At 41.2% G+C, this 27,979-nt stretch overlaps 1 protein-coding gene across 2 annotated transcripts in view; it reads right to left on the bottom strand.

Moving 5' to 3' along the window:
- The window catches only part of GRM2 (glutamate metabotropic receptor 2), a 77,117-nt gene extending 50,563 nt beyond the window's left edge, over positions 1 to 26,554 (bottom strand). For both annotated transcript variants that reach the window (XM_063426628.1, XM_063426629.1), the window contains exon 1: positions 24,333 to 26,554. The gene's annotated coding sequence lies outside the window, so the exon portion shown is untranslated. The remainder of the gene's footprint in view (positions 1 to 24,332) is intronic.
- Between the last annotated feature and the right edge of the window lie 1,425 nt (positions 26,555 to 27,979).

The following is a 27,979-nucleotide window of genomic DNA, read 5'->3' as shown; positions in this document are numbered from 1 at the left end:
AATGAATAAGGCCCATTCGTTTTCCCCATAAACATGCCTGATCCAGTATAGTACCTATTATTGAACAGATATCTGCTATTTAATAGGAGTTCCTACAATTGTTAACATGCCCCCAAGCCATTACAAGTCAGCGGGAGGCTGCATCTTGTCTACACAAATACTTGAATGCACAACCTGCCACATATTAATTTAAAAGAACACTATAGTCACCTGGAGGCATTTTCATGTAAACACTGCCTTTTCAGAGAAAAGGCAGTGTTTACATTGCTGCCTAGGGTCACTCAGACGGCCACTATAGGTGCTTCCTGGCTGTGCAGCACTGACATTCAGCTTCTCCACACTCTGCATGGAGATGCTGAACTTTTCCCATATAGATGTATTGATTCAATGCATCTCTATGAGGAGATGCTGATAGGCCAGGGTGGTGTTTGGCTACGCCTCCCCCTCAATCTGTTATCTTGGCTGAGATCATCAGAATTGACAATATAAGTCAATCAAATGCTTTCCTATTGGAAAGCATTGGATTGGCTTAAATCAGTTATTCTGATTATGTCAGTCAAGGAGGTGGATCGAGGATGGGGCCAGCGCCAGCGGTGATATAAAGCGGAGTTTTAACATTATTTAATGGCTGTGAGCAGGGGGCCTAAATAGAGTTTTTAAAACAATAGGGTCGGTAATACATGTTTGTTCCTTTAACCCCTTAAGGACCAAACTTCTGGAATAAAAGGGAATCATGACATGTCACAATCTCACCGCACAGGTTTTTATTACAACAGGAAAGTGAGGGAAGACAGTACTTTCTCAGTTCTCGGGGTTTCCTAGTGAGCATTGCACAGTTGCACAGTTGTTGTTTTTTTGTTTTTTTTAATTATCTAGGAACTATCCTGCAAGTTGCAATACATAAGTAAGTTACTTACTGTAACAGGCCTCCTGGTCCTGCTCTTCCCACCCTGCACCCAAACACAAGTGGTGGGACAAGACAATACTGTTTTTTTTGTTTTTTTTTTTAACAGGCAGTATATTTATACTGTACATGGTGTTACATAAAGGAATGGCAAAAGTAAAACTGTGAGTTGGTGCTTTTTACTGTCTCTTTGGAGGCAACCTGTTAAATTCTTAATGACATTAAGGTGTGATATGTCATCCTATAAAAGGAGGGATTTAACACCTTTAGGGCGTGCTACCTAACAATCGTGCCCTCCCTGAAGCCCTAATACTTAACCTCTGCAGTAGTCCCGATCAAGCAGACTGCCTGACAACCGAGGCAGTCTCCCTGCAGCAATTCTGCCCATCTGCGTCATGAGATTGTGATGACACCATGATCACATGTCTTGGATAAGCACGATTACATCATTGCCTGCCGTGGAACTACCTGGGTTGTCATGCAGATACCCCAATATATAATGACTCAAACAGCATTATTGGGGAAAAATAATATATAAATATAAACAACTCTTTATGAAAAAAAAAACCAATATATACATATATATAAATATATATATATGTGTGTGTGTATATATATATATATATATAAACACTTTAGCGTTAGGAATAGAGATGTCCCGAACAGTTCGCCAGGAACTATTCGCCGACAAACAAAGCTTGTTCGCGGTCGCCGCAGCGGGCGAACATATGCGATGTTCGGTCCGCCCCCTATTCGTCATCATTGAGTAAACTTTGACCCTGTACCTCACAGTCAGCAGACACATTCCAACCAATCAGCAGCAGACCCTGCCTCCCAGACCCTCCCACCTCCATGACGAATAGGGGGCGGACCGAACATCGCATATGTTCGCTCGCCACGGCGACCGCGAACAAGCTATGTTCGCCGGCGAACAGTTCCCGGCGAACTGTTCGGGACATCTCTAGTTAGGAATACAAATGTGTACTACCCCTTGGCTGAGATCATCAATCTTCATGATCTCAGCCAATACAATGCTTTCCCATAGGAAAGCCTTGTGAGGCTAGTGTGCATGTATGGCAAATGAGACCATATGGAAATAGTTTAATAGTATTTGGCAAATTTGTCAGAAGCACCTTTAGTTGTTGTCAGTGTGACAGCTTGTAGTGGTATTTTGTCTATTGTTTATTGTATAATATGGCCCCCAGCAGCACCCCATTTAAGCATGTTCAGGTGAGTGCAACCATCCCCCATGTTTCATATGTAGTGGTATTTTAGCCTTGCAATGTGAACTTTGTCATTCCAGAAGAAAAGCAAATGTTGTACACTGCAGGGTTACATTAGGGGTACATGGTACCAAGACCACTTTATTGATACGTGGTTTGTGTGCCTACAGTGCCCTTTAAATGTTGGGCATCATATCTTCTTGTTATTGCAAATGTCCCTTTCATGCAATACCAAAAGGGAAAACAAGACAGATGCTATCAATTTTGATGATAGAAATGTGTTGTTTTTTTTATATCCTCAAAAAAGACATGTGCATTATATAATCATACAGTCCCTGTTTTTTGTCTCATTGATCTGCACTTAAATGTGGCCATGTGTATTTAACTGCCCTGTTGAAAAGGATTGCTTTTAATGTATTGTAAAATAGGGAGACTTTGTAATGGTGCTGTATTCATTTGAACAATTAATTACCTTATCTACAACTAAAAACTCTTTTGAATTGGACTTGAAGGAAAGGTTAGGATTTTGGAAGTATTTTAAGGTTGGGGTAGGTTTGAGATAGCATGACAGGGACTTATGGTGTCTTGGACTAGGCACTGTTTAAAGTTAGGTTGGCTGAGAGTGATATGAGTTACAGCTCAGAGTACCTTGAAAATAGGTATCCCCTAACTTAAGTACACTTTAACCATAACCCCTAATGATCCTAACACTGCTAACTCTAGTTCATCTACAAATCGCAGCGTGTGATACACTACCCCATTTCATTACAATATCGTTTATAGTGGTATACCCCTCGCTGGACTGTCATGCAGCGTTATTAAAAAACAATATACAGTTGCAAGAAAAAGTACGTGAACCCTTTAGAATGATATGGATATCTGCACAAATTGGTCATAAAATGTGATCTGATCGTCATCTAAGTCACAACAATAGACAATTACAGTAGAACGGTTCTGGTGTACCTAATGTACCACACAGGAGAGAGGGAGACGGACTAGCACTAAGCTGCTCGAAAATTAATTATTATTTTTCTCCTGTTTTCTCCTAGAAGGATGGATTCACACTATACCTATATGGTACCTATCTAGTATTGGTTATCCATATGTAGTTAATATACTATTATGATTTTATCCACCTATCTTTATGTATATATAATTATGTCCAGCATTTTATGTCCAGCATTTTATCATCTCTAATTAATTCATTATATATGTTACTTTCATTTGGAACATTCATATATTGCTTTTTTGTATTTTTGCATTTACCGGTCCTATGTATTTGTCTACATTTTATGAGATTTTATAAATATTGTTTTTACCCTAGTGGCAATTATTTGCATTTTATATATATATATATGTATCATTTTATGCAGGTACAAATACTGTTTTTATTAGTATAGAATATATTGGTTTAAACACCTAAACGTATGATTGATAATTAGGCAATGTATATAAAGAAGAACTGAAGCACTAGACACTATTATGTCTCTGATGAAGTAGGGCCCATTCCCTACGAAACGCGTAAGACAGGCGTCCCAGCAACACACGGGATCAGACGCATGTACCAGCAGCACCACTAATCTCCATACGCAGGACCTGTTTGGAAAGTACCGCCACCGGAGGCATCTGTCCTGCACGTCCCCTGAAGTGAGGCTCCTGCTCGGGACGTGCTCACAGACACAAGCCATCCTCACCGGCAGCTGTATATTGAATCATCACAATCCGTATCCATCCTTAACAATCCGAAGGTCCTTGCTGTTATTTTTCTATGCATCAGTCTGGTAATGCACTTCTGAATCTAGTGTGACCTGTATTTTTATTATATTTAACTTTTTCCAAGTTATTTTAATATATTCAATAAACTGGCATTTTTTATATGAAGTGATCCAGTTTTATGCTTCAGTTTTCCAGCGATATATTGTTTCCATTTTTATTGCCTAAAGCTAACAGTTCCTTGTACTGTATAGCTTATTTGTTACTTCTATCTTTTACTAAGTATATTATTTGCAACAGGTATCATTTATCCCTCATGTTGTTTGGGATATAGACACCAGTTTCATACATATTTGTTGGTCATCCAGCAGAGAATTTGGTCTCTCATTTTTTTCCTTTTTGTATTTTTGTATCTATTTATATATATATATATATATATATATATATATATATATATATATATATATTTATATATATATATATATACATATATGATTTTTTTCTATTTATCACCCCCCTATATAGCACTGCTTTGCATGTTTGCACATTCTTAAAGGATATTTAAAGGTATAGCAGCATTCTCTTTGTATTTTTGCACATTTAAAGGGATATTACGTTTATTTGAGATCTCCACTCATAGCACCTTTATTCACATTTTTGCACATTTATAGGGATACTTTGTCTATTCCAGATTTAAAGGCATAGTACCACATATTTATATTTTTATATTTTTATTCTCTATTTAGTAGTATTTTAGCCATTAGTCACCGAGCCAGCTCCTGGTATTCCCACTCTTCTAGAGAGTTATTTTCCCTTCCAATAGACAATTACAGTCTGCTTAAACTAATAACACACAAAGAATGAAATGTTGCCATGTTTTTATTGAACACACCATGTAAACATTCACAGTGCAGGTGGAAAATGTATGTGAACCCCTAGACTAATGACATCTCCAAGAGCTAATTGGAGTGAGATGTCAGCCAACTGGAGTCCAATCAATGAGATGAGATTGGAGGTGTTGGTTACAGCTGCCCTGCCCTATAAAAAAAACACACACCAGTTCTGGGTTTGCTTTTCACAAGAAGCATTGCCTGATGTGAATGATGCCTTACACAAAAGAGCTCTCAGTAGACCTACGATTAAGAATTGTTGACTTGCATAAAGCTGGAAAGGGTTATAAAAGTATCTCCAAAAGTCTTGCTGTTCATCAGTCCACGGTAAGACAAATTGTCTATAAATGGAGAAAGTTCAGCACTGCTGCTACTCTCCCCAGGAGTGGCCGTCCTGTAAAGATGACTGCAAGAGCACAGAGCAGACTGCTCAATGAGCTGAAGAAGAATCCTAGAGTGCCAGCTAAAGACTTACAAAAGTCACTGGCAAATGCTAACATCCCTGTTAGCAAATCTACAATACGTAAAACACTAAACAAGAATGGATTTCATGTGAGGATACCACAGAGGAAGCCACTGCTGTCCAAACAAAACATTACTGCACGTTTTCAGTTTGCACAAGAGCACCTGGATGTTCCACAGCAGTACTGGCAAAATATTCTGTGGACAGATGAAACCAAAGTTGAGTTGTTTGGAAGAAACACACAACACTATGTGTGGCAAAAAAGAGGCACAGCACACCAACATCAAAACCTCATCCCAACTGTGAAGTATGGTGGTGGGGGCATCATGGTTTGGGGCTGCTTTGCTATGTCAGGGACTGGGCGGATTGCTATCATTGAAGGAAAAATGAATTCCCAAGTTTATCAAGACATTTTGCAGAAGAACTTAAGGCCATCTGTATACCAGCTGAAGCTCAACAGAAGATGGGTGTTGCAACAGGACAAGGACCCAAAGCATAGAAGTAAATCAACAACAGAATGGCTTAAACAGAAGAAAATACGCCTTCTGAAGTGGTCCAGTCAGAGTCCTAACCTCAACCCGATTGAGATGCTGTGGCATGACCTCAAGAAAGCGATTCATACCAGACATCCCAAGAATATTGCTGAACTGAAACAGTTCTGTAAAGAGGAATGGTCAAGAATTACTCCTGACCGTTGTGCACGTCTGATCTGCAACTACAGGAAACGTTTGGTTGAAGTTATTGCTGCCAAAGGAGGTTCAACCAGTTATTAAATCCAAGGGTTCACATACTTTTTCCACCTGCACTGTGACTGTTTACATGGTGTGTTCAATAAAAACATGGCAACATTTCATTCTTTGTGTGTTATTAGTTTAAGCAGACTGTGATTGTCTATTGTTGTGACTTAGATGATGATCAGATCACATTTTATGACCAATTTGTGCAGAAATCCATATCATTCCAAAGGGTTCACATACTTAGTGAAGTTACATAATTACAGGCTGAAAAGAGACATGCATCCATCAAGTTCAGCCTTTCTCAAATTTTTATTTTTGCTTTTGATCCAAGAGAAGCCAAAAAAGCCAGCTTGAAGTGCTTTCTAATTTTGCAACAAACTAGTGGGGGGGGGGGGGGGGGAAGGGGGGGAGGGGAGGGGGGAGGAATCCATCTCGACACCAGCATGGCAGTCAAATCTCTCCTTGGATCAAGAAGCTGTGTCCCCACCTATTAAAAATGATATCCCTGAATATTTTTTTATGTTTTTGCAAGTATTTATCCAGTTGCTGTTTTAGCATCTGTATTGACCAGACCTGCACAACTTGGTGATAGGTAGCGGCCAAAATTAAAAGAGGCTAAACATCTTCGGGCCACATATATGTTTTAAGTTCATTAGTGTTTGTCTTCTTATTTCATTGTTTTACTCCTTACTATGTATGCTTCCCATTCATTCTTTTACCCCCAACAGTTAATCTCCTTTTTTCATTATTTCTTTCCTTACTGGGTATTATTTCCATCCATGGTTTTACTCCTTGCTATGCAGGGCTCGAGTCCTGCAGGAACGCGTGGGAACGGCGTTCCTGCACTTTTTCCACAGCAGGAACGCCGTTCCTGTTAGGATTCCTGCAGGACCGGCACTTTGCACATGGGTGTCCGCAGGGGGGATTGCCTGGGGACATTCAGCACTGAAGTTCCGGTGCTCTGACATTACCTGCAGTGTGAGCCGGAACTTCAGTGCTCACATGCATGCATTACGGCAGGGCAGCTCTTGGTGCTGTATGGTAACTCATCAGGGTCAAAGCAGCAGAAGAATCCACCTCGTGTCTGACATGCTGCATCATGGCCATGTACAGGGCCACACAGGCGGCAGGACACAGAGCTCCCTGATGCAAGTACAGGGCCACACAGGCGGCAGGACACAGAGCTCCCTGATGCAAGAGCCGGCAGATAGGAGTCAGTCAGCAGCAGCAGCAGCGCTGGTGCTATGAGGAGCGAAGCCACGGACACAAGGGTAAGTGTTCCTATCAATTATAGAACTATTGTCATGATAGTAGTATTGGAAATGTTAATTGTCCATTACCCTCTCTGTGTAACTTGATTAATGATTAGAATTACAATAATTGTGGCCTGCCATACTGCTTCTTTTTATAATGGCTGTGGTTCAAGTTAATTTAGCAACGCAGAACATACACATATGAATCTTTTGCATAGCCAAATTGGTGGCATATGTATGTAATTCAGCTGGCTATTTAACTCACTGTCTCACTGAAGGGTCTTTGCCTGGGCCAGGAACCCCAAGTTCCATATGGGGAGACTGAGCTGTAACTCCAGGTCTATGTTACAAAATGGGACCAGATTTGAGCAGTTTTAATTATTTCCACCTGTGTATTTTGCTGTTATCGTTATACTTTTGGTCTATCTCTGGGTTTCTGTATACAGCTGTGTTTTGCTGTGTTCAAATCTACCTTTTATATTATGCAGGTATCTGTGTCTATCTGTATGCAGGTAACTTCTGATTTGCCTGTGTGCTTTGCTGGTTCCTGAGAGTGTTTTAGCCCATTGTTTTTGAGTCTGTGCCTGCCATCTTTAATCATCAACTCCTTACTAGTCTGCCATGTACCCTTGGCAATATCTCCCCAAACTATCTCCTATATTCCCTAATCACACACACAGACACACACTTCACCCCCAGCATACACACAGACACACTGCACTCAAACACACACTGCATCTCCAGCACAAACACACATACAAACTACTTCCCCAGCCCCCTAGCACTATATTCAAAAGTGTATCACACAGATACTGCATCCCATAGACACACTGCATCACCAGCACACACACACACACACACACGCAATACATTCCCTACACATACTACATCTCCTATCTCATTCTACATCTCCAACACACACTACAAGACTACATCATCAACACACACAATATATTCTTTACACACACTGCATCCTTGGAAAAACACACAACTTCCTCTAAACACACACACATTACCTAACATACACATACATATACACACAGTGATGGAATCTGCTCCGCACAAACACTCATACTACAGAAACACAGACCTATAATCAATAAACCTACAAATTACAAATAGTCCTATCTGGGAGTGGGGACAGAAACAGTAATGGACTGGTTAGTAATATAGTGAACGAAGTGGTTACAATAAGAGGGGAAACAGGTTGTGTAGAAATATAGGGAATTGGGGAGGGTATAGCAAGAGGGCAACATGGTAATTAAACACTATAGTCACCCAAACAACTTTAGCTTAATGAAGCAGTTTTGGTGTACAGATCATGCCCATGAATTCTCACACTCAATACCCTATTATTTAGGCGTTCAATCACTTTGTTTATGTACCCTAGTCACACCTCCCTGAGAGGAACACTTTTCGTGTTCTAAGAATACGAAAGTCCCTCTAGTGGCTGTCTGACAGCCACTAGACAAGGACTCAACCCTGCAATAATTACACTTGGAGGGTTAAGGGTGGTGGGAGTTGGCACTCAGACCACTCCAATGGGCAGAAGTGGTCTGGGTGCCTGGAGTATCCCTTTAATAGCTTGCTAGATCCTGCAGGAACGCCCTGTATGTGATTAAAGTTCAATTTACAGGAGATAAACTCTTTTAAAGTTGGTAACAACTGATTGAAAATTAAACCATTTTTTTTTTCATACAGGCTGTGTCCGTCACAGTCAGGGGAGGTTCATAAATAGAATCAAAATTGATTTAACTCCTAAATGACAAATAAGTGAGCAATAAGAAAGCAGGGTCATTATTTATGTACAAAAACTTCTTCATAAGCTAAAGTTGTTTTGGTGACTATAGTGTTTTAAGAATATAGGGGAATGGTGAAGTTAAAAGGAATAGAGTGGATAATTATATAGGGGCATGAAGAAGGTATTCTGGCAAGAGGGCTCTAAGGGGGGTTGAGAATAATGCAAGCAATATGAAGGTGCTAATTGTGGCAAAATATACATATATAAAGATAATTATATATGCATGTGAATTTTCGAGATGTTAATGTAAACTGGCACTTTACAATAAATGTTGCACTGTATTTTATGAGAGATATATATATGCATACGAGCAATTTTTTTTTTTTGGGGGGGGGGTAGATCTTGGGTGAGTTCCCACACTTTTTTCCCCAGGACTTGACCCCTGTCGCTATGTATCTTTTCACTTAATAATTTTACTGCTTACTGTTTATCTCTCATTTCATTCTATTACCCTTCACATTTTACCCAATCCTTTCATTCTTTTATCTCTCCCTTTCTACCCCTTCCTTTCATTCTATCTTTCACTTTTCACCCCTTACTTTCATAATTTGGTTAACAGTGTGTGTGTGTGGGGGGGGACAGAGTCACAGTGTCTGTGTGTGTGTGGGGGGGGTGGGGGGGGGGTCACAGTTTGTGAGAAGGGTAAGAGTGTGTGTGGGGGTGGTGACAGTGTGTGTGAGTGACAGTGTGTGTGGGAAGTGGGGTAATAGTGGGACCAGTCTCCCCACAAAATATATATATATATATATATATATATATATATTTTTTTTTTATTATTCTTTATTTTATTTGTGCATGGTTAGACAGTGAGTATGCAGAGCCACGACAGCTGCTGCAGACAGTTTCATAGTATCACATTGCGTGGCAGATTAAACAGCACAGTTTTTCTTTTTTCATCATGAAGTTAACAAGCTATAAGACAATTATGGTTTGTGATAAACATGCTAGGCTAAGTGTGTGCATAGTAGAGTCGTACTCGTTTGGTGTTACATTGTGGTAGGTGTCTATGCTTTACTTGTGAAGGAAGATGATTATAACTAGGGCAACATTGCAAGTAGACCTCGCTTGGTGGATTACATGAGCTAGGCTTTGTGTAGACAAGCTTTGTGTAGACAAGCATTTAGAAACTTAGATATTACATGCAGTGTGTCTACATCTAATGTGCTGCATCGCTTTCTCTGTTAACAGCGCTAGTGGAGCCTCTGGGGCAAGCCAAAATTTGCATACATAGGTTATGTGTGAGATACCACCAGGGAAACAGACAGGCTAGCTAAACATGGGGATATATGTATAGGAAAACCAATTCGGTCTAGCTGTCAACACCCAAACACTTTTGCTTATTTATGTGGAGTTACGTGGTATCCGCCCTTGAATGTGTAAGTAATCTAAATAATATAACATAACAAGGAGACAACAGGTCACCAGAAGTTAGAGACTGAGTCCATGCTGGCGTGCAGCAGTCATCCCCCGTGTTAGGGTGGATTATTTTGACTTGTGTCCTCAGCGTAGCCCGAAGTCAGCCAACTCCCGATCTGCCGAGTCGCAGTGGTTGCAGGTAAGCCGGGTGGGAGTTTCTGTACCCATACGCTCTGTCCTTTGGTGCCCCTACGGTGGTTGTTGTTTGCACCGGCGTCCGCCGACTGCTATAAGCTTGCAGGAACGTGGAGGCAAAGTCCTTCTGGAGGCTGGTTACGGCTGAGTAGTGCCATAAGCGAGTGATGCGCCGATATGCCTTCCTTGCGACTTCTGCCGACGGCCGTGTATAGGTCCGTCGGGTGTGTTTCCTTTGTAGTAGCGTGCTGTGGGGAGGTGATCTCCGAACCTGGCGGTGCTCGGGCTGATGATGTCGGGTAAGCGATGTGCGGCTTTGAGGTCCGGGCTGAGCCCTCTTTGCCCCCTGCTGTCGCACTCTGGTTGGCGGCTTGGCTGTGCGTTTTAGCGCCGGGCCATGTGCAGGTAGTTTGGTGGACATTTGGGCGGCCTGTATTGCTGTTCGGGGCTGTGTCGTTAAGGCCTGCCATCTCGTCCAGAAACGGTCGAAGGCCGCTGCTATGTCGTCCGTGTTAGTCAGCTGCAGTTGTTGAGTCTGGGCGGGTTGTAGCCCTAGGGCCTGGTCGGCATTCGCCATCTTGGCCTCCGGCTGTGGGTTGCTAGCTATTACGGAGGCTTGTTGGATCCCGTGGCCCTGTAGGGATTGGACCGGGATGACCCCCGCCGGTCCATAGGGGGGGGGATGTGGGTTCCTGGTCGCCAAGGTAGATGGTTGTGGCGGCAGGAGAGCGGCCGTCTCTCCCGCGCTCGCCATGTGAGTAGGCCTCGGACGCCAGATCTGTGAGTGCTGCCAGTAATGGCGCTTGTGGGGTATCATTTTGTTCCGCTTTATGTCCCCGTTCTATTGCTGGCCTTCGTGGCCCGATTAGTCGCTTTTAAATCTGTGGATTTATAGTTTTGGTGTAGCTTAATGCAGGAGCTCTGGAGTCACACGTCTTCACTGCTCTGCGGCCAGGCCCCGCCCCCCATATATAAATATTTTTAATGCAAGAATCCATTCCCTGGTGGTCCAGTGGTCTCCCTTCCTGGTGGTCCAGTGGGCTCCCTCCCTGGTGGTCCAGTGGGCTAACTCTCATGTGATATAGGTCTCGGACAGCTACTTCACAGTCTGCAGCTCTTCACCCGGCTGTCAGAACTTTAATGTCAGAACTTTACTTGCGGCTTTGCCGGGATCAGACACTTCCGGGTTCATGGACTATTGACACGCCTCCTCTGACGCGGCTTCATCACGCTACTTAGAAGAACCGCGCCAGATTCAAAGTGCTTGATTACTTTGAAGCTTCCTGATCAATCAGACCGGCTACAAACAAGCACTCTCTTTCTTCAAATAACGTGTACTGAACCTGGATTGTTGTAACCACTGATCTCCATTCTCCTTCTAATTGACTCGGATTACCTTTGGATATTCTCTACTTCGTGAAGCTCATCAACATAAACGCAAGTTATATATTTGGATAAATTCATTTCTATTGGCACTTCAGTTTTCACTACGTGCTCTCCTCCTGAGATTAATTGGAAGTTATAAATTGTAACTAATACATGAACTTATTTACAGATTCTTCTAATGAACTTTCCGAAATAATAAATCACTAAAGTGTAATCGAGTTCCTTAAAGCTACAGGAACTCTCTCATCAAACTTTCTCCATATTGTGTTCCTTAAAGCTACAGGAACTCTCTCATCAAACTTTCTCCATATTGTGTTCCCTAAAGCTACATGAACTCTCTCATCAAACTTTCTCCATATTGTGTTCCTTAGAGCTACAGGAACTCTCTCATCAAACCATCTCCATATTGTGTTCCCTAAAGCTACATGAACTCTCTCATCAAACTTTCTCCATATTGTGTTCCTTAAAGTTACAGGAACTCTCTCATCAAACTTTCTCCATATTGTGTTCCTTAGAGCTACAGGAACTCTCTCATCAAACTATCTCCATATTGTGTTCCTTAGAGCTACAGAAACTCTCTCATCAAACCATCTCCGTATTGTGTTCCCTAAAGCTACATGAACTCTCTCATCAAACTTTCTCCATATTGTGTTCCTTAAAGCTACAGGAACTCTCTTATCAAACAATCTCCATATTGTGTTCCTTAGAGCTACAGGAACTCTCTCATACAACCATCTCCATATTGTGTTCCCTAAAGCTACAGAAACCCTCTCATCAAACTATCCTCACATTGTATTCCTTTAAACTACAGGAACTCTTTGTATTCCTGCAATTGCAGGTCTCGTTCCTTAAAGCTACAGGAACTCCTTTCATCAAACTATATATATATATTGTATTCCTTAAAGCTACAGGAACTCTTCTCATCAAACTATCTTCGTAGTGTTCCCTGAAAGCTACAGGAACTCTTCTCTTCAAACTCTCTACATATCGTGTTCCTTAAGGCTACTGGAACCCTTCTCATTGAACTACCTTTTTATCAATTTATCTTCATATTATGTTCGAATTATTGAGACTTTTCTAATCAATATACTTCTAAGTATATCCTTATTGAAGAACTATAATATTTAATTCCTAAATAACTTAGGGTTCTCTTAACCTCTATTTCTGCAGTTGAGTTCCACTCCAAAACCATAGGAAGTATTACACCGGCGAAGCTGCAGACTGGAGACTGTGCTGGGTGTCAGTATCGGCTCTCCTGGGCTCTCCCTCCTCCATGCTGACCAGCTCTCCCTCCTCCATGCCGACCGATTCTCCTGGGTTCTCTCTGCTCCATGCACTCAACATTTTTTCGCTGTCTGCTTAAAATCATTTGGCGAGGCCTACAGGCCATATGTTGTGCAGGATATAGACTCTGATAAAACTACCTCTTCTCCCAGACCATTCCACATCCTTATTATTTTTATACCTTTCCCTTACTTTAGACTAAATCTTCTTTCTTCCAGTCTAAATGTTTGACTATGTATAGTCCTGTTTATGAATAGATTTACAGACAATGGTTTGTTTTGGCCCTGAATATATTTGTATAATGCTATCATATCCCCTATAAAGTGCAGTTTTTCGAAACTAAAGATATTTACATTTGTTAACCTTTCTTCATAACTAAAATATTCCATTCCTTTTATTAAATTTGTAGCTGGCCTCTGTGCCTTATCTAATGCCATGATATCCTTCTTTAGAACAGGTGCCCAAATCACACAGCATATTCAATGTGTGGTATTATGATTTATGTATGAAGAGGCAAAATTGAATTAATGCCCCTTTTAATACTTGACAATATCTTACTGGCCTTAGCAACTGCTGATTGACATTGCGTATTGTTGCCTAGTTTGTTGTCTATAACAATTCCCAAATCCTTCTCGTGTATGGTTATCCCTAATTCATTACCATTTAGGGTGTAAGTTGCTTGTGCATTCTTTACTCTTAAGGGCATAACTTTGCATTTATATAAGTTAAACTCCATCTGCCCTTTTAGTGCCCAGTCCCCCAATTTATCCAAATCCCTCTGCAGCAAAGCAATATCCTGCTCACATTGTATTACTTTACAGAGTTTTGTGTCATCTGCAAACACTGAAACATGGCCCTTAATGCCCATTTCAAGATCATTTATAAATATGTTAAATAGAAGCGGTCCCAAAACAGAACCCTGAGGGACACCACTTATAACTTTTGTCCAGCCTGAAAATTTACCATTAATGACAATTCTCTGTACTCTACCTTAAAGCAAATGCTCTACCCAAGAAAAAGATTTTTCATCTTCTAGACCAATTTCTTTTAGTTTGCACACTAACCAACTCTGTGGAACCTTCTCAAACACCTTGGCAAAATCCAAGTAGATCACATTCACTGCAACACCATGATCTATACTTCTACTTACTTATTTTGACATGACCTATGTTTCAGAAAAGAATGGTTATTTTGCTAATAACAATGTTCTTCCAAATGAATTCCTGAAAATTATCCCTTAACAACCCTTCAAATATTTTTACAGCCACAAAAGTTAAGCTCACAGGTCTATATTTTCCAGGTAAAGCTTTTGAACCCTTGTCCCTGCATTCTAGGCTGAGAAACAATTGGGATTTTTAAAGGGACACTATAGGCACCCAGATCACTTCAGTTCATTGAAGTGGTCTGGGTGCAATGCCCCATGTCCATTGACCCCACAGTGGTAATTATTGCAGTTTCTGAGAAACTGTAATAATAACCTCTCAGGGTTAACTCCACCTCTTGCGGCTGTCTACCAGACAGCCACTAGAGCAGGGGTTCTCAACCCAGCCCTTAAGGACCCCCTACCAGTCCAGGATTTAGGGATTACCTGGGTGTGTCTAAGGTGTTTTGAAAAAGAAGAAAAAAAACGCCTTAGACACCCAGGTAATCTATAAATCCTGGACTGGTGAGGGGTCCTTGAGGACTGGGTTGAGAACCCCTGCACTAGAGGGACTTCCAGGTGTTTAAATGACTTTTGGTTGTCTAAATGACGCTGGACGTCCTCACGCTATGCATGAGGACTTCCAGCGTCAACGGAATCCGCATAGGAAATCATTGAGGGACATCGGTGCTGGATTCAGCACTGCGCGAGGGGGGGCGTGTGGGAGGGGGGCACTGTAGAAACCTATAGTGCCAGGAAAACTACTTTGTTTTCCTGGCACTATAGTATCCCTTTAAAGTAAATTCCAATGGCAAAAATCTTTTCTTTAAACTACATATTAGACGACTGGCTGGCCATATTTTCATAATACATTTACTGCCCAAGTTTTATTTCATTGCCAAAATCCAGTAATATGTAGGTATGTAAAGATAAAAATATGTTGGCCTTTGTCCACTATATACATTTTCTGTGTTGTTGTTGTAACGGATCACCTGGCACCCCGACTGGGTACCTCCGTTAAAGGATGCTCCTAGCGCTCCTGAGGACTTCAAGCACTGCAGCAGACATCACAACCACTGAATCTGAGAAGCATAGGAATCCTCTCTAGCATATGAATGCTGTATGCAGCTGAATAGGAAAAACCATGCGAATAGGCTTGTACTCCTAGCAGTCAACTGGAACAGCATGCAATAAATCCTTCCCCCCAATAATGAGACGACACATCACTTTGAGGGTAAAACAGGAACTCTGGACTGGCTCATCCAGCCTGGCTTTTATTACACTTGTACACTTACAGGCCACACCCAGGGGGAGGCATAAAATAACCAATCACATACATGGTACAACCCACACATCCCCTCCCCTCAGATAACCAGTTAACATAATTATACAGCCAGGAAAACGACAGTTTTTATACATGTGCTATAACTTTAACTCCATACATCCAATCTTCCCAAAAACATATTTAGAATCAGCACACTTTAAACATACACCCTTCCAAAAATCAGACAAATCCATCCAGTGGATCAAAAGTTAGCTGGAGGTCCCTTTATGACCGACCGCAAGCACATTTTCCTGCCCAAAACAGTTCCATAGATTTGGGCTGTGCGGCCGGTCAATTTCATGCGAAAAAACGAACGGGACTTAGTCTCTGGAGCTGCAAGTTCAGTATGGAAGAAGGTAAGGGTCAGCGGTGTTCGGTAAAATGTGTAGCCGATTTCAGTTCCACAGAATCTTTAGCATACACCGCTGACCGCGTTCGAATGAACCAAGATGGCCGCCGCCACGTGCAATTAACCTGCAGTAACCTCACAGCCTGGGAGGTAAATTGCCTGCACACTTTAACTTCTGGGTGGTCCGCCTGTGTGGTACTTGGTTCAGTAAGCCCTATTTACTGAACCAAGTGGGGGAAAGCCAGGGGCAAGTTATTTTACAGGTCTGGGGACATAGTCTTAAAGAAACATTGTTACCCAAAGTCTCAATATGTCCCCAGACAGTTCTTAAAGGGCCAGCAGCAGTACAATAAAATACCATTCACTGTGCTTAAAGGGCCAGCAGTCGCACAACAAAATACAATATGCCCCAAATAACCCAGGGGCCATAGTCAGCAGGTAGGAGGCGGGCAAACAGGCTTCTCCAGGGCCCAGTGGCGAGGTTGGTTTCGCCACAGTTGTTATTTATATTAATCTATTTATAATGTAGTCAGACTACCTTCCCTAGAGTGCATTGTTCAGCATTGATTTATGCTAAAGGCACGGAAGTCTTTCAGAGAGGCTTGTATGCAGATACCATGAAACCAAGTGAAGCTAGTGACTTGATTGTGTTACCCTCAGAACCAATTTCTGAGAACCATTGAAAATACATAAAATTAAAGGGAACCTGTCAAGACAGGTTCACTTTAAGCCATAGCGTCTACTTATGCAATAAATATATTATTTATAATAAAGATAAATTATTAACTTTTTTGCTCATGTGAGTACTCATCACCTCTCCATCGCTGCCTGCAATGCCATGATCTCAGAATTCTGGATGTAGCACAATTGTAACGCCTTTTGCCTTGCTACCCCCTGCCAGGATTAGCCCTGCTTCTCACTGCGACACACTGACTTCATTGGCAGCACATCGGCGTCAGAATGGAGTGACAGCTGTCATTTCATTCATATATTCCTCTACAAAGAGCATAGCTTGCCCGAGGAACATCACAGCAACTACAGAGCATAAAAGAGAATTGATTGACAGGAGAGGAAAGGGACTATATATCTTATTATTTTTTTTCATTAAAGTCTGTATGTTTCAGGGAATTCTACTAGCACAATCTATGGATTAAATTGTATGTGTTTTTATTTTATTTCTTAAGTGTACATGTACACTAAGAATACTGTGAGAGGTACACTTTAATATAAAATCATCTTTCCTTTGAAATAGGTTGTTTACACGTCTGTTCTCTCAAGTTCGTGGAGAGCTGAGATTTTAAAATGAACGTCTCAGTGTGTCCCATTGAAAGCAATTCTTTTCAAATACCGAGCAGTTGGAAACATTTTATTTTCAGCAAAACAATTGTGGAATTTGCTCAACTGAAAGCTGCTGTGTTCTTCAGGAAATAAAATAGCTATTGAGTGTAGCAAGGGTTGTATTTGACCAAACCCCTGCTTATTCGATAGACTGTATGTGCTCAAGGGGTTCTTTCACTAAACAGTGAATTGGGATGAAATAAAAAATCAATTTGAAAGATTTGGGTGAAGAGAGACAAGCTGCAAAAAAAAATCTCCAAATCCAATGTATTGCCACCCTGACTATTTTGCTCCGAATGTATCAGAATTAATTTTCATTCCAACAATGACCACAGTTTAGTCATTAAACCTTGAGTGTCTGTAACATTGATATAGTCATTGCAGATATTTCTTTGTAAATATTGCTTAGCTTTAAGGCTCTCACCTTGTAAGGCTGATATATTTATGGCCAATGCACATTATGAGTGACATGTGTTGTGCCATTGGCATGTCCCCATTCCATCTCTGCTCCCTCCACCATATGACTGATAGGGGACTAGGACCACCATAGCATGCCTTATCAAGGAACATATAAGAACACTCCACACTAAAGCACTTCAACTTGCTGCGTGAAGAGTGTGTCCTCTTTCTCATTTTACAGAAAATGAAAAATGTACCTTGATACACCCCCCCGGCTATTAATCAAACAACCGGACCTGCTACTTTCTAGTTGTTTAACTCAATGGAGCTAAACTCAAGAAGCGGCAATTGCTCCCAGCACCTGCTTTTCAGGGACTCTTCAAGGATCTGCATTGGGAAGTTTGGGACTGGACAGAGACAAAAGGTCTGTGCTGGGGAAGAAGGGAAGGGCTTTCAAATCTGCAGGTAAATAGATCTGCAGCTGTCCTTTAAAAAGTACCCAATGAAAGCCTAAATAGTGGTTATCACTTCATACTGACTGCTTAAAGTCTATAAGTGTAACATAACTGTTTTGGAGAGAGGTTCCATTACCTTTTCATGTTTTCTATATATATGATATCAGAGAGAAGTTTTGGAATTTCAGGTCATTATCTCAAGAGGAGCTGACCTGATCATCACTAAAAAGTAGCATTTTTCTTGTCTACAGACTTTAAAAACAAACAAACAAGAACTATGCATTTTACAAAATGTGCTCTTTTTCATTTTTATGTTATGGGTCATAAAAAAGGTTCATGGAGAGCATTTGAAATAGACAGATAAGGAGAAATTGCTCTCACCAAGCTCTCATACATGTTTAATATTATTTGGCAGGAGGTAGGGTGCTTTGGTATTTTTGAGGGGCCCATAGAGTGTCAGTGGTTTGGCCATTCTCTTTGTTCTGCATCTATTGGGGGTCCAGGAGACTAAACACTGTAAGGACTTTGTGTGTCTCAGAATATGAGGAATTTGTTTCTATTATGGCCCTCTGTTCTATAATAACCACTAACATCAACTACCGTACATTGGACAAGAAGAAAAAGGTTCCATTTACTGTGTCCATTTTGATGACCTGTACCAAAACTATCCTTCTAATCTTGGGTGCCACTGCCGGATGACAATTTAGCAGACACTCTATGAATATTCATGATAGATAGACAGATAGATAATATATATACACACATATATATAAGTATATATGTGTGTGTGTGTGTGTGTGTACATACAATTATAAAACATGTATTTACATCTAAGTCTATATGTATTGAACACACGTGGCTCAGATCACTGTCTGAAGGGGGGCTTGAAATCACATAGTAACCATGGAAACCAGATCTTGAGAGCAACAGCCGGGGGGGGGGGGGGGGGGGGGTACTGCATGCACTTCTCTAATACAAGAAAAGACAAGCAAGGGGAATTGCTGTAAGCCTTACCAATGTATATAGGAGATTTTCCAATATTTTTTCTTCAATATATAACTATATATAGTTATTACAGCTTTATTTCATACACAAGGAGTAAAAGTGATATTCCAAGGGAATAAGATAGGGAGAAATTGGATATTTACTTTATAATTCAGTTTAGCCATATAGAGAGATTGCTACCCTGATAACAATTGTGGTTGATGACGATGACAAATGGGGATAAGAAGGAACCATTTCTCAAATGTCAAAAATGTTAAATAAAAAAGAGCTTCTCCATCCAATAAATAATGTATCTGAAAAGCCTATATTTCTGACTAACTAAGCATGATGGGAATTGTGGTTCAGAAACATATGAGATACCAATATGATGTATTTATAATAGATAGAATGGAGAGACACGCAACTTGTCTGTTACAAAAAAATAAATTGTAGCACATACTATATGGTACATCTGATCTAGACCTACCTAGAGCAGGAGTAATGAAAAAATAAAACGCAAACGGATCCCCAGCTATTGCAGAACTCCAACTCCAAGAGTACTTGGCCAGCCTTGATGATGCTAGAGCATCATGGGAGCTGAACCTTTGTAACAGCTGGTAGTCTAGCTTTTGGGCAAACCTGAGATAAGAGAAATAGAAGCAGTGCATGATCCAAAAATTAGAAAGTCACATAAGTATAGCCATGCAGTGGAAGGTAAACTAATCATTCTAGAGATATAGGGTGGATTAAGTTGGGGTCATACTGTCAATAGGGGCCCACATTAAACCATAGTACACACAGTAACATAACTAATAGACAATATTGTGCATAACTTAGAGGAGCGTATTTATTAAGTGGAGATTAGAACTAAATCCCAAATCTTACCATTTAGACCAAAATAAGATGTGACAATCAGCAAGATGACAGATGTTGTACTTTTGTTCTCGATTCACTATAGCCAACACTTAAATACATTAACAGCATTTTAATTTTATTTATTTAATATGGTGTTCCCCACAACAATATATATATAGCTATGTTATACATTAGCTCCTTGCCTCTTTCTAATTCAGGGGTTAGATATTCAAGAAACCCAAGACAATGTTCCCTATTACCCAAACATTCAGTCTACCACTGGCTATACTGTAACAGGATCACTCTGGTATAGAAACATAGGCTGTTACACATACAGGGTGGTCAATGGTGGGACAAAGTTCTAAAAGTGGAACAGTGAACAGGAACATTCGTTCGGTTTCCATGGTGACAGAATCACTTTTCGAACTTTACCACAGAATTGTTCTTTTACTATGCACTGTTGTTTAGTAACACTAATCCATCATATTGTAACAAAGAGAGGGACATTTGAATATACTTCTCAAGGATTTTCAATAAAGTGTGAATTGCTTGTATGTCAAGCTGAATTCAAAGTAAAATTTAATTTTAAATTCAGATTAACTTTTCCAGACTAGAAATGTTTAGTTATATTTTCAGTTTAGTTATTTTGGTCTAAAATTAATTAATTAAGTAAATAAATACAATAAAATGAAAGATGAAATAGAAACATAGAAACATAGAATGTGACGGCAGATAAGAACCATTCGGCCCATCTAGTCTGCCCAGTTTTCTAAATACTTTCATTAGTCCCTGGGCTTATCTTATAGTTAGGATAGCCTTATGCCTATCCCACGCATGCTTAAACTCCTTTACTGTGTTAACCTCTACCACTTCAGCAGGAAGGCTATTCCATGCATCCACTACCGTCTCAGTAAAGTAATACTTCCTGATATTATTTTTAAACCTTTGTCCCTCTAAATCCCAGCAATTCAGAGTAAATAACTCCGAATGAGATAGCAGCATAATTTTTCATAATATCATCTTACGTATACAGGACGTATTGGAGAACCTCTAAAAAGAAGGAGTTATTGTTTTAAATAGGTGACAATTATTTGTGTAATATAGAGAGCATGATGTTTCCCTAATATAGAGTCATTTCTTCACCAGTAAAGAGACTCTATTAGATTGAATCACTAAAATGGAAATAATGGAGAATTAACAAGGGAACTACAAATGTGAGGCCAAAATGGTCAGACTGAACCAATAGCTTGAGTTGGGATGGAATTTATTTACTAAACAGTGATTCACATGGAACTGATATCTAGTAGGTTTATTCAAAATACTCCAAATTGTAGTTAATTAAAATCATATTGGCAGAATGTTGGCAAAAAAATATTGATCTGGAAAAATTCCCCACCTCATCTATAGTTACAGACTGGCAGCTTTACCTTGAAGTTCACTAAAAGACGGTACTTACTGAATAAACCCACAAGATTTTAACGCTTTGTCAGTTCTCCAATTCCCAGGAATAGTCAGTAAATGGATAAATAAAGCGGGACATTCTAAAGATGAGTCTTTTAATTGACATGTAATTTAAGCTAGACACATCGATGTTGTAACAAAGCATGAAATGGATTTACTAATATAGATCAAGGTGTTTGCCACGACAGTAACTAAGGGTGTACATTTCTCTGATTTAGAGGATATGATATATAAAGGTAGGGGTTTTATTTTCAGTATAGACAATGGTTTATACATCATACAAAATGGGATGGTATGATAGGAGAGGTTTTTTCCCATTTAGTTTTTTTTTTTAGCACTGAGGGACTATTTTAAACCTTAGTCAACCAGATGTCTATGAACTGCACTCCCCATGATGCCCAGCTAGCCTGTAGCCTTTTGTCTTCCTATAAGACTTAATCATTAAAACGAGTTACCATTACTCTCTTCTAATTCTGTATAGCCAATTTCTTTAATTTATGTATCCCAGTGCCCTCCTAGTGCTTTTCATATACATGGTCAGTGCACATATCTACCTACCCTAAGATTGCTTTCGGTATATATTGACTACTAACCCTCCTCCCCAGCCACCCTGCAAGTTCAATAATGACAAATAAAGCCAGGCCCTCACTCCCTCCGCCAGCAATGCTGCACAATGATACGGGTAAGACCCATTGTAATGAGTGTTATTGAGTGGGTTTGAACTGAAAAGGCAGTTGTTACACGTTGGGTAATGGAATGTGGGGAATGATAACATTCTAAGGCAATAGGTGACAGGTCTACCTGACTGCCAGTCTCCTTCCCCCTGCCTCCCCGACTTAACAACATCCATTCACAAGAATTTACACTCACTATCATTCTTCCTGTGTCTGTTCCATCTGCCAGCGTCAGCCACACACCAACACACAAATATACATATATTTATATAGATATTTATATATATATATATATATATATATATATATATATATACACACACACACACACACCTATTATTCCCGTATAGCAACTACATAAAGCAAAATAGAAAAAGCACACATAAAATACAGTCGCATATATGAAAATATCAATAAAACACATATTTGTAAAAGAATGCTGTATATAGAATATGTGGAGCATACACAATATATATATATATATATATATATATACACACAAACACACGCGCACACACACACATATATATATACCTATACTCTATATATATATTTCACATTAAATTGAGAGACAGACATATACTATACATAACATAAACTTTGGAAAATTGCTCACAGCTATATATAATTATTTAGGTGTTCCTATTGCATAACCGAAATACACACTGAATTTCTTCCTCTCTGTTACTATCACTACATCTTGCTACTTTGTTTTATCAGAAAGTGCCCATCTAAATGCCTATCTCCGTTTTCTCGTAAAAAAAAAATCCTACTACACACAGACACAGACACATATTTAACCTTTAAATCTCTCTCATTGCTTGCTCTCTCCAGGTCTTTTTCCCCTCATCCTTCCATCCCCTGCTTTGTTATTGATCCAATTGTGTATTATCTATGTATTTCTTCTTCTCTTTTATTATCGCTTATCATGCCTCTGTCACTATCATTGTATTTATCCCTTCTGTCTTCCCTATAACCTCATCTCTCCCTCTCTCCAGTCTGCCCTATAACCCCATCTCCCCCTCTCTCCTGTCTGTCCTCTAACCCCAACTACCCCTCTATCCTGTCTTACCTATAACCCCATCTCCCCCTCTCCCCAGTCTGCCATATAACCCCAATTACCCCTCTCTCCTGTCTGCCCTATATCCCCAACTCTCCCTCTATCCTGCCTGCCCTATAAAACCCTTTCCCCCTCTATCCTGCCTGCCCCATAACCCCATCTCTCTCTCTGGTCTGCCCTATAACCCCCTCTCCACCTCTATCCTGCCTGCCCTATAACCCCATCTCCCCCTCTCTCTAGTCTGCCATATAACCCCAACTACCCCTCTCTCCTGTCTGCCCTATAACCCCATCTACCCCTCTCTCCCATCTGCTCTATAACCCCAACTCTCCCTCTCTCCTGTCTTCCCTATAACCCCAACTACCCCTCTCTCCAGTCTGCTCTTTAACCCCAACTCTCCCTCTCTCCTGTCTTCCCTATAACCCCAAGTACCCCTCTCTCCTGTCTACCCTATAACCCCATCTCTCCTGTCTGCCCTATAACCCCCTCTCCCCCTCTATCCTGCCTGCCCTATAACCCCATCTCCCCCTCTCTCCTGTCTGCCCTATAACCCCATCTACCCCTCTCTCCCATCTGCTCTATAACCCCAACTCTCCCTCTCTCCTGTCTTCCCTATAACCCCAACTAGCCCTCTCTCCAGTCTGCCCTATAACCCCAACTCTCCCTCTCTCCTGTCTTCCCTATAACCCCCAAGTACCCCTCTCTCCTGTCTACCCTATAACCCCATCTCTCCCTCTTTCCTGTCTGCCCTATAACCCCATCTCTCCTGTCTGCTCTATAACCCCATCTCTCCCTCTTTTTTCTGGCTGCCCTGTGACCCATCCCTCTTTATCCCCTCTGAACTGTAACTTCATACCTCTCTCTCCCCTTCTTCCCTAAAACACAACCGTTCCCGTCTGAGCCTTCCCAGTAAGCCCATCACTCCCTCTCTCTCCTCCCTGCTCGGTATCCCCTTAGTTCCCACTCACCCCCTTGTCCTTTAACCCTGTCCCTCCCTCTCTCCCCCATGTCCTGTAATCTCCAAATCACGCTCCCCCTGCCCTCTGTACTGTCTCGTTACCCGTCTCGGTCAGTCCCTCCCTCTCACCTGGCTGTCGCTGTCCGCGGTGCTGAATGCGGGTCCTGCTGGCTGTGATCCGTAGAGAGAGTGAGAGGCTGAGTGTAGAAGGGGGCTCCCTGTCTCATTAAGGAGTCTAATAAGGAGGAGGGGGCTCTAATAAAGGCTAGTCTAAAGGCTAGTCTAATACAGAGAGCCCTTTGTGCTCTATAACTGGGGGTCGTGGTGTCAGTTTATCTATCTGGCTCTTATGCAATAAGTCGGTACAGTGTGAGTGGGGACTGTGTATTGTGAATAGTACGAGTGGTCTGTGTAATGTGAGTGAGGACGGAACAGTAAGAGTGGGGTCTGTACAGTGTGAGTAGAGTCAGTGCACTGCTAGTGGGGTCTGTGCACTTCTAGTGGGTTCTGTGCAGTGTGAGTGGGGTCTGTGTGAGTAGAGAGTGCACTGTGAGTGGGGTATGCGCACTGTGAGTGGGGTATGTGCAGTGTGAGAGGGGTATGTGCAGTGTGAGTGGATCTGTGCAGTGTGAGTGGGTCTGTGCAGTGTGAGTGGGTCTGTGCAGTGTGAATGGATATGTGCAGTGTGAGTGGGGTCTGTGTGAGTAGAGAGTGCACTGTGAGTGGGGTATGTGCAGTGTGAGTGGGTATGTGCAATGTGAGAGGGGTATGTGCAGTGTGAGTGGGATCTGTGCAGTGTGAGTGGGTCTGTGCAGTGTGAATGATATGTGCAGTGTGAGTGGGTATGTGCAGTATGAGAGGGGTATGTGCAGTGTGAGTGGGATCTGTGCAGTGTAAGTGGGATCTGTGCAGTGTAAGTGGGTCTGTGCAGTGTAAGTGGGTCTGTGCAGTGTAAGTGGGTCTGTGCAATATTATAATTCTGTATAAGGAATTGGGAAAGTTCTTAAATGAACATGTCTGTATGAAGGTAATGTGGAATGAGGGGAAACTCAGTGTAAGCGCTCAATGTGATGTATATGTGGAGCTATGTCTACAGGACTCAGTGTGTGTACATGGAACGGGCAATGTCAGAGCAGAAAGCACTGAGCTCTCTATGTAAAGATCGGTGGGCATCAAACTCTGTATGAGGATCTATAGACTGGATCTATTAAACTTTGTTCTGAGTTCGCAGGAATATTCTCTTTAACGTCTAATTTGCTGGATTGTCTGTAAATCCATGTTTTAAGACCAATTGTGGGTTTATGTCTTTATGTTAGACATCTAAAGTGTAATAGCAGTGTCTCTTCTTATATTACTAATGTGACGTATAATAAGGGGTGTCTGTGTATAATAATATCTACAGTGTAAGTGCATGGGATGCCTTTCATTGTGGATAGCTCTGCATATTAGGCACCTGCCGATTAGGAGGGGATGTGTCTCAGTCTATTAGGTGTCTCCAGTTTGCAGTGTGGTCTATATACATTGTGTCTGGAGTGTAAATTGGCATGTCTCTTTGATCATTATAATTGTGTATTGCAGTTTGCACTCTATAAGTTTAGGTCTCTGTATAAAAGCGGTCTGTAGTTTCTGTCTATATGTGTAGTCTGTGTGTCTCTGTATATTGGGGGAAGTAGGTGTCTCTTTGTATAGTGGAAGTACAGTGGGTTCCTCTCTGTATGTTGGGGGTCTATGATCTCTCTCTCTCTGTACTCTGGGGGTCACTAGGTCTCTCTGTAGTTTGAGGGTCAGTTGGTCTTTCTCTCTGTATGTTGGGAGTAAGTGGGTCTTGGGGGTCAGTAGGTCTCTCTCTCTGTATATTGGGGTCAGTGAGTTTCTATCTGTACATTGGGGTCAATGAGTCTCTTTATATTGGGGTCAGTGAGTCTCTATCTGTATATTGGGGTCAGTGAGTCTCTTTATATTGGGGTCAGTGAGTCTCTTTATATTGGGGTCAGTGGGCCTCTTTATATTGGGGTTAGTGGGTCTCTCTCTGTATATTGGGCCAGTGGGTCTCTTTATATTGGGGTCAGTGGGTCTCTCTCTTTATATTGGGGATCAGTGGGTCCCTCTCTCTGTATAGTGGGGGTCAGTAAGTCACTCTCTCTGTAGATGAATCCCGGCAGTTGAATAGCAGCACTCTGTATAGTGGTTGCTTGCTCCCTGTATTAGGTGAGTGCGGTTCGGGCAATCCGCTCTTCCTCAGGTCTCTGCCGGCTCCAGTTTCTCTGTTCTGTGGGTCCCCGGAGTGAAGCTGTGTCTGTGCAGATGCTCCCTGGCTCTCCGGGCTTCCATGGGAAGTTTCTTCCTCCGCCTCTCTCCTTCTCATCAGCTTCTGAGCCTGTCTCTGAGTTCCCTCCTTTCTAATATCCCTGCTCGGTTCCCTTGCTCACTCACTCCCCCTGATCTGTCTCTCTCACACTCAATGTGATCACAAATCTCTCTGCACTCTATACCCATTGTATTCTCCGATATTTACATGAGAGATGTTACTCCTTTCACCATTATAATATCTTCTGTACAATAACACTGTTTACATATATTATCTGAATATTAAACTGTGAGCCCCTCTCTATCTCTAACACTGCGTTCCACTGCTCTCTCCTATATACACTGTGTATCACTCACTTTCAACACTGCTCTCCCCTGTGCCCTAGATGGGTAATTACTAATAGACAGGTAGATAGATAGATAGATAGATAGATACATTGATTGATAGATAGATAAATAGATAAATAGATAGATATACAATGAAGATATGTCAAATAATGTAAACATTTAAAGAGGAATAGAATTCACTTTCCTCTACATAAAACACCCTAACAAATGAAACACTTTCAGATCCCATGAGAACTGATTTTGCCATTCATGTATATTGTATTAGATTCTATGACCACCATTTACCTTATAGACATATTTTATTCATTGTTTTATAAGGGTTCAACTTAAGAAGGACTGGACCACTATAATATCATTTATATTTATCATTTCTTTACAGTTCTAAAACCTCTGTGTTTTTAACTCTAATTAAAATCAATACAATAAAACTGAAAATATCTATCTATCCGTCTATCTATCCGTCTATCTATCTATCTATCTATCTATCTATCTATCTATCTATCTATCTATCCGTCTATCTATCTATCTATCTATCTATCTATCTATCTATCTATCTATCTATCTATCTGTCTGTCTGTCTGTCTGTCTGTCTGTCTCTCTGTCTGTCTGTCTGTCTGTCTGTCTGTCTGTCTGTGTCTCTCTCTCTCTCTCTCTCTCTCTCTATCTATCTATCTCCTCTCCTTTTCCTCTAACCCTTCACCTCTGTTTGCTATAATTATAATGCCCACCTCATACTCCTGTCTTAACTCTTTAACTGCTCCCCCTCTTTCTATTTTACCTTTGTTCACATGTCGCTTCCTTTCGATCTGTCCATCACCCAGGACACCTCTCTGTGTCTCCTGCTGTCCCCTCTGTCACAAATCTAGTGACATGATATCTTCTTCCCCCCTATCAGGAAGATTGGGTTTCCTGTTATATTTAGCTTCCTCTACAAAGTGTTAATGAATATGGGAATTATGGCGGCCCAGTACTGCAGGGTGTTGGGGGGACCTGAGAGCTAGAACAGGCTGAGACATGGTATCTTTGTCATAATGGAAGTGGATGTGACTCTCTAAGAGACTGTTTTTGACTGTCATGACTTTGACAATACGCTTCCTATTGATACAGTGATTTAGATTATT

The sequence above is a fragment of the Pelobates fuscus genome, chromosome 7 (genome assembly GCF_036172605.1).
Source record: "Pelobates fuscus isolate aPelFus1 chromosome 7, aPelFus1.pri, whole genome shotgun sequence".
Taxonomy (NCBI): Eukaryota; Metazoa; Chordata; class Amphibia; order Anura; family Pelobatidae; genus Pelobates; species Pelobates fuscus.
Note: the sequence above shows the minus strand (reverse complement) of the source record. Positions and strands in the feature narration are given on the sequence as shown.